Below are 12128 nucleotides of genomic sequence, written 5' to 3'. Positions count from 1 at the left end.
GTTATCAATGACATCCAATGTCCATAGTCAGGAAACCATGACTATCTGTTGATCAACGAGCTAGTCAACTAGAGGCTTACTAGGGACAGGTTGTGGTCTATGTATTCACACATGTATTACGATTTCCGGACAATACAATTATAGCATGAATAATAGACAATTACCATGAACAAAGAAATATAGTAATAACCATTTATTATTGCCTCTAGGGCATATTTCCAACAACCTCACCCCATGAAGGCGGCTCTGGACGACCGGGTGGTGGTGGCCATGGGTTCGAAGGCTCATTGTCGGCAGCCGGTTCTGGATGCTGTGGTCACTCCTTCTATCTACTACACACAGGTCTGAGCTACCGAACCGAGCGTGAGTCAGCGCACGAGCACCAACAGTGCACAGTCACACTCCCTCCTAGCTGAGCGGCACTCTGTAAGTATTTTCCCTCTTATCTTCCATTATTGCTCACTTTATTTTCCGCATTGAGATGTTTTATTAGTTCCATCATGTCATACTGTAGGCCTACATGGAGTACACACACCAGGGGACCATGGCGTCGAGCGCGAGAGTTTTAGCAGTCACGGCGCACAGCACTCACATGATGACGTTTAGTTTAGCTCCTTTCATTTCACTTCCATATTTGCACTTTCATTTCTTCTAACATTCGTGTTTGCTTGGTCAATTAACATGCAACACGTTGTTGAGTGCATGGCGGACGACATGCTTCCTGTAATGGAACCACCACCACCACCTGCTGGACCACAACCAGTGCTACTTACCTTTGAGGAATTTCTGGCACAGCACCTGGTGACTACGGTGGTTAGTACATCCCCAAACTATTCAACCACCGCTTACCATTTATTCAACACAATCATATATCCCCTTAACATCTCTTTTCAAACATCCAGGGAACCGGTGGATCGTCCGTTGGTGGTGGTTCCGGTCTTGGCATCACTCCTGAGTCACAGATCCCGGTCACTCTGACTATCGAGGAGGTGGCGGTGGCGGTAGCGGTAGCGCTATCGCTAGCAGTGACGACCTGGGCTTTGGCGGACTTGGCTGTAATGAACTTGGCGGTGCTGGTGGACGTCCTGGCGCTTAAGCATGTGGGTCTTTAGATGACTTGTGCTCTTTTATGCTCCTTTAGATGACTTGTGCTTCTTTAGATGCTTATGTTGTTTGTGATGATGCTTATGTTGTTTGCGATGATGCTTATGTTTGTGATGATATTTATGTTCTTGTGATGTTGGTTGTGAGGATGTTGGTGATGTGCTATATGTGTATTTCATCATATATATCTGATGTCTATTTGAATTGAATTGAATTGAATTGAATTAAAACAGAGAAAAGGAAAAAAAATTAGAAAGAAACTATGCCGACGGCCTTGCCATCGGCATAGGGTACGGCAAGGCCGTCAGCATATATTTAAACATACGCCGACGGCCTTACCGTCGGCACAGGGGGCACGTGGCTGCCACCGGGCAAAGCTGACACGTAGGTGCCGTCGGCATAGATGTGGATCTACGCCGACGGCTTAGCCGTCGGCACAGCTGACATGTGGAGGCCACTTGGGCTGCTCCTGGTGCGCAGGTATGCCGACGGGGAGGCCGTCTGCATAGATTTGAATCTATGCCGAAGGCCTCCCTGTCGGCATAGACGTGCCACGTGGCTCCTCCTAGTTGGGTACTAGTTGACGACGGCGCCGTCAGTCGCCGTCAGGCGCCCAAGTTTGCCGACGGTGATACTATGCCGACGGGGGTACGGAAGCCGTCGGCATAGGCCTCTATGTCGACGGCTTTTCTATTCCAACGGCCTGCCCGGGGTACGCCAACACAAATGTTGCCGATGGAGCTATACCGTCGGAGGCCGTCGACATAGGCCTATCCCGACGGGAAACAGGCCTATGCCGACGGCTCTGGCCGTCAGCATAGTCTGTCATTCCGGTAGTGGACGACGACCCTGTCGGCGGCGGCCTCGACGTATGCTTCCTCCTAGTTGAACTCGTACCGCCCACTGCGAAGGCGGATCGCGAGCGCGGATAGGGCCGGGGGCTCCAAGACGCGCGCCAAGAGCGTGACGCCGTCGACAAGATCCTTGTGGGCGCCGGCGGTCCTGGTGGTGGTGCATCTGATCACCGCGTACTCCGACGACGGCTCGCTATTATTCAGGTGGGGGGCGCCTGGAGTTTGTCGACGTCATGCGCGTGCGGGCTCAGTAGGGACCCAGCCGGGCGCGGTGGCTGAGCCATGCTGTGAGACGTGCCACGATGGCGATGGGGATCGTGTTCATATACAGGTGAAGTAGTGAACCACCATTGGCGCACTGCCTCGCTCTCGTCTGATCCGATCTGAGGATGATTTATTTGCTTTTTTAGGCAAAGATGATTTATTTGCTGGCCCAGCAGCCCATGCTGGCACGATCATCGCCGTCATACAGACCCTACCGTAATTCGTAGGTGGGTCAGATTTTGTTTTCTGTTATTTATTTACTTTTCTATTTTCCCTTTTAATCTACATGAACTTTCTAAAACATTTGTGACAATTTCTGAATTCTTATTTTTAAATTAATTTCATGTACTTTCCCTAAGTTCCCAAACTCTTGTCAAAATCCATGATTTTTTTGAAATATGTGATTATTTTTGCAAATTTAGGATTTTTTAAATTCATAAGCTTATTAAAAATTCATGAACATTTTATAAAATCTTCGAACAATTTTCAATTTTCCAAATTGTTTTAGTTTTCTTATCATTTCTAAAACCCATAAAAACTTTAAATTCGTGAACATCTTTCAAAATTTTGATTTTTTTGAACTTGTTTTTTACAACTTTAATATTTACAAAATTGTCAACATATTTTTAATTCAGTGAATTTTTAAATTGTATAACCTTTATCAAAATTAATGATATTTAAAAACTAAAATTTGTTTTCAATTAATAAACACCCAAAATAACAAAATCTGACAAAGTTGAGAAGTCGAGCGATACACATGTAGAGATTTCAAGCCGTCAAAGCTAGTCGTAAGTACGGAAACAATGTAGCTAGCTCCCCGCAAAAAAAACAATGTAGCTAGCTGTGAAAGCTAATGGGTCATGGCCTGTGTAGAGATCGCGCGAGCGCGAGTGCGTTCGGGACGCACGCTATAGAAGACCTCCCCAGCTGGGGATGATGGCTGGAACCTGTTTCTAGAAAAGTTCGGGAATTTTGTTAAGCCAAAACTACGTTACATTGTGCACCATCTACCTTACAACCGATGCCGATAGCTCCTTAATACACATCGAGGGTGGGATCCATACCACTAATCTAGCTAACTCATGAGAGACACAGTTTGCCTACACATGCGCTGGAACTTGCTGAAGTGGATTGGTATGGCTCCCCAACGGTCGTCTTGCTCCCACGCTCCTCCAGCCGCCACTGCCGCCCCTCTCTGTGGCCGCCGCGTAGTCCCCCCACAGCCTCACCCATCGAGCCTTCATTCCAAAGCGCGACGGCCAGATAACGTCCCTCGCCACGCGGCGCCCGCCCCTCTGCGTCGTGTGATGCGCCTCTGCCAGGCCGTTCGCGTCCTGCATCGGCGGATCTAGTGCCGGCTGACGGATGGACTGAAGTGCGCAACCGCCGTCACCCACGCCATTATGCGGATGCGCCGGTCGTCAGTCATGGGCCCGCCCCCAAGCCTCGGATTCCTCGGTGGCTGTGGGGCCTCTGCTTTAAATGCCTCAAGCCTGGGCATGTCAAGGACAAGTGCGCCGGTGAGATTCGCTGCCACCATTGCTGGGTCACGGGCCATTTAGCTAGGGACTGCTCCACCCACTCCGCCCAGAAACAAGTTGCTCTTCCTATCCCCTCCCGCCCCTCGCATGGCCGCGCTGCTCATCCAAGATCCACCCAGATCCAAGCGGCTCGCCCACGCCGCCCTGCCCAGGGAAGCTCGGCCTCGCACCCCCCTTGGACCTGCGAGGTGGAGAGCAGGCATGTGAGGGTGGAGGTGACTCACCCGGCCGATTTCTTCCTTCACTTCGCCTCCTCCGACGACTGCGAAAGGGTGTTCAGGAGCAGTGGGCGGATTCGATGCGCCTGAGCGCCCATAGCCTTCCAGCGCTGGCACCGGAGCGCACAGGCCCACAGCGGTAAGCTAGATTTTTTCTGCAAGATAGGCATCGAGGGTCTGCCGGCGCCTGCGTGGGAGTGGGGCGCTGTCAGCCAGCTGATCAACAACCTGCAGGGGCAGCTGGTTGAAATCCTTCCCCAAGATGGTAGGTGGCAATTGGATGTCACGGCTTGGATGCGGAACCCCTCAGGCATCCCCAAGATCTACGATTTCGAGGTTCCGGAACCCACCGGACTCCCGAACTCGGTGGATTCGGAATTGCCGATGGAGCCAAACCCTCCTGCACCACCAACAGAACGGCGGACTCTGATCCGCCCTCTAACCATTCATGTGTTGGATGTGGTGGATCGGACTGTGCCTTACATGCAGTTCAACCCCAATTATGAGCTGGACGAAGACGAAGATCCCACCAGGAGGCATGACTACTCGCGGGACTGCATCAAGGGAAGGATCGATGGCACTGGCAGGGTGACACGCCTCGCTCTGGGGGCCACCCCTTCGGAGGCCCAGGCGGCCTGGGCATCGCTGGCGGCTGGGGTGGTCGTAGAGTTAATGGCCTGCTCGTCCCTGCGGGGGGCATCCCTCATCCGTACCTGCAGGCGGCTGGGGAGGCTGCTCGACGGCGTTCGGGGCCCCCCTCATCCACATCCTCTGCCGGCGGCGGGAGTGCCTTGGTCTCTGCGGCACCGGCCGTGGGGGGGTCTGCGGCGACCACTGTCAGGGGCTCTGCAAGGCAGGTCGTCATGCCCGGGGCGTCCACTGCGGCGGGGATACCTCTGGTTCACATGTCCAGGAAGTTGTTCTCGGCGGCCACCACGGTGGTGGGCTCGAAGGCTTGGGGGACACTCCCCTTGGCAGTGGTCTTGGTTCGCCGCGGTGTGCTCTGTCGCCAGGCCGCTCACTATCGTCGCGCTCCCTGGGTGCCTGCTCTACGGCCGTGGGCTCGAAGGCTAGGGTGTTCACTCCTGAGCTTGGGACGGGGGGATCGCTGTGTGCCCCGTCGCCCTGCCGCCTCTCTTTCAGCCCGGCTATGAGTGTGGTGGCTGACGAGGATAAGAAGTTGCTGGAGGAGGAGCCGGCCATGCAGGTCGGCAGGGAGGTGGACGCTGATCACGCATCACCAACCGAGGTGGTTGTTATGACCCAGCTGGACAAGATGGATCATGGCGACAGCAGGCCCTTGCATCTTGTGTCTGCCAGGCCGGCCGGTTCTGAGATCAGCGAGGCCAGTTCAGTGCGCATGCCCATGGCTATTCCCCTTAAGCCCCATCAGCTGTTACCCATCAATGTGCTGCAGTTTGGGCCAAAAACTGTTGTCGACATGATCCGGGAAGGCCTCATCTCATCTCTGACTCCGTCCATCTTGGGTCCAAGACCGGCGGCCTCGGTTCCGACGAGGCGCAAGAAGCCGCTGCCACCGGGTTTTACTCCAAGACGAAGTGCCAGGATTTGCAAGCTAAATGAAGGCGTCTGCACAGGGCCGGTGCAACGTGCCCAGACAGTGCTGCTTCGCCGCATGGGGGTCATTCAACCTGAAGAACACCTGTCAGAGGAGGCGTTCGATGCTTACCTAAAGTTGTTCGACAAGCCGCTTGCGCCTCACCACATCAGGGCAGTGGCAGCCCTGTTCAATCTGGAGGGGGGGCACTTAACCGGCGCTGGAGGGTTTCGCTGGCCTGTCACTGCCGGATTTTGTGGAGCCGTGTGGCGCCTAGTTTTCCCTTTGTGCAGTTACTTTCGGGTCTCTTCCTTTCAGTCATGTCTTTAGGTGTTCTGGTCTGGAATGTTCGGGGATTGAATAGCCCCGCGAGGCGTGCTTCGATTAGGCTGTTCTTACAGTCCTACAATGTTTCCTTAGTCTGTTTTCAAGAATCAAAATTGGAGGTGGTGGAGGTGTCTATGGTTCACCAGACTCTGGGGCCGGCCTTTGACGGTTTTGACTTTCTGCCTGCTGAGGGCACCCGTGGTGGCATTTTGGTGGCTTGGAAGTCGGATGCTCTTCGTGTCCAGGTGGTTCACAAAGGTGATTTCTCGATCACGGACAATGTCACCAGTCTAAGGGATGGCAAGGCCTGGATGATGACTTCGGTATACGGCCCGCAAGCGGTGGATGAAAAGGTGAAGTTCCTTCTGGAGCTGGAGCTTATTGGACAGATGGTGAACCTTCCTTGGATCATCAATGGGGATTTTAACCTTGTCAGAGGTGCGGAGGAGCGCAGCATTGGGAGAGTGAACCGTAGGTTGCTAAATAAATTCAGTCATACTATAAACAGTCTCGGGCTGCATGACATGCCATTGGTGGGCCGGAAGTTTACTTGGTGCAATGATCAGGAGAGATCAGTATTGGCGAGGCTGGATCGGGTGCTCTTTAACAATGCTTGGGAGGAGGTTTATCCCATCAGCGACCAACTGCCTCTCAGCTCCAATGTGTCTGACCATTGTCCTTTACTGCTCACTTGCACAGCCGCCCGGCCGCGTGCGCATCGTTTTCGTTTTGAGAACTTCTGGTGCAGACTCCCGGGGTTCCAAGATACGGTAAAACAAGTTTGGGAAGAGGAGGTGGCCAGCAGCGATCCGATGAATATTTTGTTTATTAAGCTGCACCGGACGGCCAAAGCACTCAGGAGCTGGGGTCAGAGAAAACGGAGCTCTATGGATATTTAATTTCAGATTGCCAATGAAGTGATTTTGCGCCTTGACACGGCGCAAGAATCAAGGGCCCTCTCTGCTGAAGAAAAAAGGTTGAAGGCTTTACTAAAAGGAAAGTGCCTGGCTCTGGCCTCTTTGGAACGGGTGAGGCTGAGACAACGTGCTCATATTAGGGATCTGCAAGAAGGGGATGCGAACTCCAAATATTTCCATATGAAGGCTAATGGCCGGCGAAGGAAGCACCTGATCCCGTTCCTGAAAGAGGGTGATCGCACTTTTACTAGCATGGAAGACAAATTAAAGCTGGCACATGATTTCTTCCGTGCGCGGATGGGCTGCCCTGCTCCCACGGGTTGCTCGTTAAGGTTGAATGAGCTACATATAGATCGGATTCCACAGGGCTTAGCACAAGGGCTGGAGGTGCCGTTCACGGAGGATGAGATCAAGAAAGTTATTCAGGACATGCCGGCTGATCGTGCACCTCGGCCGGACGGTTTCTCTAGGCTATTTTACAAGAGCTGCTGGGGTATTATTGCAAAGGACTTCATGGCTGTGTTGCACGCACTTTCTGAGGATCGTTTTTACTCCTTTCAAGCTCTGAACTCGTCCATTATTACCCTGCTGCCCAAGAATGAGGATCCGCTGCAGCTAGGGGACTTCAGACCAATTAATCTGATCCACGGGGTTGCTAATTTTTTGCCAAAGCCCTTACAACCCGGCTGGCACCTCTTCTGCCTTCATTAATATCCCATGCTCAGAGCACATTTGTTTGCAGGAGGAGCATCCACGAGAATTTCAATTTGTGCGCAATGTAGCAAGGGCTCTGCATCAAAATAAAAAACAAGCGGTGCTTATGAAAATTGATATATCCAAAGCCTTCGATACTCTCTCCTGGGGGTTTCTGTTGCAAGTGTTAAAGGCCAGAGGTTTTGGGGACAGGTGGTGCTCGTGGATTTGTGTTTTGCTGAGATCTTCCTCTTCTTCGGTGCTTATCAATGGGGAGCTCAGCGACTCATTCGCTCTGGGGCAGGGTGTTCGTCAAGGGGACCCACTGTCCCCGGCTCTGTTTATTCTTGCCATGGATGTGCTTCAAGGAATGCTTCGATGGGCTGACCAGCGGAGGGTACTGTCGGACTTCGGTTTGGGCTCTGAGGTGCCCAGGGCCTCCATTTTTGCTGATGATGTGGTAATCTTCTTCAGGCCACACACAAACGACCTACAGGCAATTTCTGCCAAACTCCAACTCTTCGGACAAGCTTTTGGTCTGCACATTAATCTTCACAAAAGCTCTACCACATGAATTCGTTGTGACGAGGCGGTCGTTTCCATGGTGGCGGAGCATTTTCAGTGTCAGCAACAATCTTTCCCGATCAAGTATCTCGGGCTGCCCCTCTCGGTCTTTTGTTTGAGGCATCAAGATGTTTTGCCCTTGGTGGACAAGTACTCGAGCAAGATGAAAGGGTGGAAGCCCAAATTGTTGCCGGCAGCGGAACGACTGACGCTGGTCAACTCAGTTCTTATGGCACTGCCGATTCACTTCATGGTTGTTCTTCCCTTGCTGAGTTGGGCCATCAAAATTATAAACAGAAGATGTCGAGCTTTTATCTGGAAGGGGGAGGAAGACATCAACGGAGGGCACTGCCTGTTGCCTTGGGCACAAGTTTGTTCCCCCAAAGAGTGTGGTGGTCTTGGCGTACTTAATCTGAAGTGGTTTGGCTGGGCTCTAAGATGCTGCTTGATACGTCTCCGTCGTATCTACTTTTCCAAACACTTTTGCCCTTGTTTTGGACTATAACTTGCATGATTTGAATGGAACTAACCCGGACTGACGCTGTTTTCAGCAGAATTGCCATGGTGTTATTTATGTGCAGAAACAAAAGTTCTCGGAATGACCTGAAACTCCACGGAACTTATTTTTGGAAAATCATAAAAATATTGGAAGAAGAATCCACATCAGGGAGGCCTCCACCTGTCCACGAGGGCGGGGGCGCGCCGCCCTGCCTCGTGGGCCCCCTGACGCTCCACCGACCTCAACTCCAACTCCATATATTCGTGTTCGGGGAGAAAAAAATCAGAGAGAAGGATTCATCGCGTTTTACGATACGGAGCCGCCGCCAAGCCCTAAAACCTCTCGGGAGGGCTGATCTGGAGTCTGTTCGGGGCTCCGGAGAGGGGAATCCGTCGCCGTCATCATCATCAACCATCCTCCATCACCAATTTCATGATGCTCACCGCCGTGCGTGAGTACTTCCATCGTAGGCTTGCTGGACGGTGATGGGTTGGATCAGATTTATCATGTAATCGAGTTAGTTTTGTTAGGGTTTGATCCCTAGTATCCACTATGTTCTGAGATTGATGTTGCTATGACTTTGCTATGCTTAATGCTTGTCACTAGGGCCCGAGTGCCATGATTTCAGATCTGAACCTATTATGTTTTCATGAATATATGTGAGTTCTTGATCCTATCTTGCAAGTCTATAGTCACCTACTATGTGTTATGATCCGGCAACCCCGAAGTGACAATAATCGGGACCACTCCCGGTGATGACCGTAGTTTGAGGAGTTCATGTATTCACTATGTGTTAATGCTTTGGTCCGGTACTCTATTAAAAGGAGGCCTTAATATCCCTTAGTTTCTGCTAGGACCCCGCTGCCACGGGAGGGTAGGACAAAAGATGTCATGCAAGTTCTTTTCCATAAGCATGTATGACTATATTCGGAATACATGCCTACATTACATTGATGAATTGGAGCTAGTTCTGTGTCACCCTATGTTATGATTGTTACATGATGAACCACATCCGGCATAATTCTCCATCACCGATCCAATGCCTACGAGCTTTTCACATATTGTTCTCCGCTTATTTACTTTTCCGTTGCTACTGTTACAATCACTACAAAACCCAAAAATATTACTTTTGCTACTGTGACCGTTACTATCATACTACTTTGCTACTAAATACTTTGCTGCAGATATTAAGTTATCCAGGTATGGTTGAATTGACAACTCAACTGCTAATACTTGAGAATATTCTTTGGCTCCCCTTGTGTTGAATCAATAAATTTGGGTTGAATACTCTACCCTCGAAAACTGTTGCGATCCCCTATACTTGTGGGTTATCAAGACTATTTTCTGGCGCCGTTGCCGGGGAGCATAGGTCTATTCTTTGAGTCACTTGGGATTTATATCTGCTGGTCACTATGAAGAACTTGAAAGACGCAAAAACAAAAATTTATCCCTCAACTACGAGGGGAGGTAAGGAACTGCCATCTAGCTCTGCACTTGATTCACCCTCTGTTTTGAGTAAGCTTGCGACACCTAAACCTGCTTCTGCTATTAATTCTGACATGTCGCATGTTATTGATGATGCCACTTCTCTTATGCATGATACTTATGATGAAACTACTTCTATGCTTGATACTACTGTGCCACATGGTGAATTTCTTGATGAACAACTTGCTAGGGCTAGAGAGAATGAAATTATTGAAACTGATAATATTGATGATAGTGATGATGAGGACTCTCCCCCTAATAAATATGAATTGCCTGTTGTGCCTGAGGGTTATGTTCTGGATGAAGAATCTGCTAGAGCCATTCTTGCTTGCAATAATAGAAGTGATCTTAAGAAGTTACTAGCTAAATGGAAGCAGCAATCTCTTAATGCTAGAATGAAACCTGACCCTGCTTTTGCTACTTCACCTATCTTTGTTACTGATAAGGATTATGAATTCTCTGTTGATCCTGATATAATTACTTTGGTTGAATCTGATCCTTTTTATGGCTATGAATCTGAAACTGTTGTGGCACATCTTACTAAATTAAATGATATAGCCACCCTATTCACTAATGATGAGAGAGCTCGTTACTTTTATATCCTTAAAATATTTCCGTTCTCATTAAAGGGTGATGCTAAGACATGGTTTAATTCTCTTGATCCTGGTTGTGTGCGTAGTCCCCAGGATATGATTTATTACTTCTCTGCTAAATATTTCCCTGCTCATAAGAAACAAGCTGCTTTAAGGTATATATATAATTTTGTGTAAATTGAAGAAGAGAGTCTCCCACAAGCTTGGGGGAGGCTTCTCCAATTACTTAATGCTTTGCCTGATCATCCTCTTAAGAAAAATGAAATACTTGATATCTTTTATAATGGACTAACCGATGCTTCCAGAGATTACCTGGATAGTTGCGCTGGTTCTGTTTTCAGGGAAAGAACACCGGATGAAGCTGAGATTCTATTGAATAATATGTTGACAAATGAAAATAATTGGACACTTCCTGAGCCAACTCCTGAGCCTAATCCTAAACCAACTCCGAAGAAGAGGGGTGTTCTATTTCTCAGTCCTGAAGATATGCAAGAGGCAAAGAAATCTATGAAAGAAAAGGGTATTAAAGCTGAAGATGTTAAGAATTTACCCCCTATTGAAGAAATACATGGTCTTAATTCACCGCCTGTTGAAGAAGTATATGGTCTTAATCCATTACCTATTGAAGAAACTCATGATCTTGATAACCCGACACAGGTAGTAAAGGTAAATTCTCTCTATAGATTTGATGAAGGTGATATTCCTCACTATAAGTCTGCTAGACAATGCTTAGAAGAGTTTGATAATTTTATTGTCAAACAAGAAAACTTCAATGCTTATTTTGGTAGACAATTGAAATACAATTCCGATATGCTTGAACACTTGGGTGATTATATGTCTAGAGTTAAAGGTGAACTTAAACTCATTAGTAAACATGCTTCTATGGTTACCACTCAGGTAGAACAAGTACTTAAAGCTCAGAATGATTTGCTCAATGAATTAAATAGTAAGAATAATGATTTTGCTGTTAGAGTGGCTACTAGAACTGGTAAAATGACTCAGGAACCTTTGTATCCTGAAGGCCATCCTAAGAGAATTGAGCAGGACTCTCAGAGAAATAATATTGATGCACCTAGTCCTTCTAAAAAGAAGAAAAAGAAAAATGATAGGACTTTGCATGCTTCTAGTGAACCTGTTGTAGACACACCTGAGAATCCCAATGATATTTCTATCTCTGACGCTGAAATACAATCTGGTAATGAACATGAACCTAGTGATAATATTAATAATGATGTTCATGTTGATGCTCAACCTAGCAATGACAATGATGTAGAAATTGAACCTGCTGTTGATCTTGATAACCCACAATCAAAGAATCAACGTTATGATAAGAGAGACTTTGTTTCTAGGAAACACTGTAAAGAAAGAGAACGATGGGTTCAGAAACCCATGCCTTTTCCTCCCAAACCATCCAAGAAAAAGGATGATGAGGATTTTGAGCGCTTTGCTGAAATGATTAGACCTATCTTCTTGTGTATGCGATTAACTGATATGCTCAAAATGAATCCTTA

At 48.6% G+C, this 12128-nt stretch overlaps 1 long non-coding RNA gene across 1 annotated transcript; it reads left to right on the top strand.

The window, feature by feature from the left end:
- Positions 1 to 247: 247 nt before the first annotated feature.
- Positions 248 to 1182, top strand: LOC120962588 (uncharacterized). The gene is made up of 3 exons (XR_005753319.2): positions 248 to 430; positions 515 to 813; positions 903 to 1182. It is a non-coding gene; the product is annotated as an uncharacterized lncRNA (long non-coding RNA).
- Positions 1183 to 12128: the final 10946 nt, after the last annotated feature.

Source organism: Aegilops tauschii, chromosome 4, assembly GCF_002575655.3.
Source record: "Aegilops tauschii subsp. strangulata cultivar AL8/78 chromosome 4, Aet v6.0, whole genome shotgun sequence".
NCBI classification, from domain to species: Eukaryota; Viridiplantae; Streptophyta; class Magnoliopsida; order Poales; family Poaceae; genus Aegilops; species Aegilops tauschii.
This window is presented reverse-complemented; position numbering and strand designations above follow the sequence as displayed.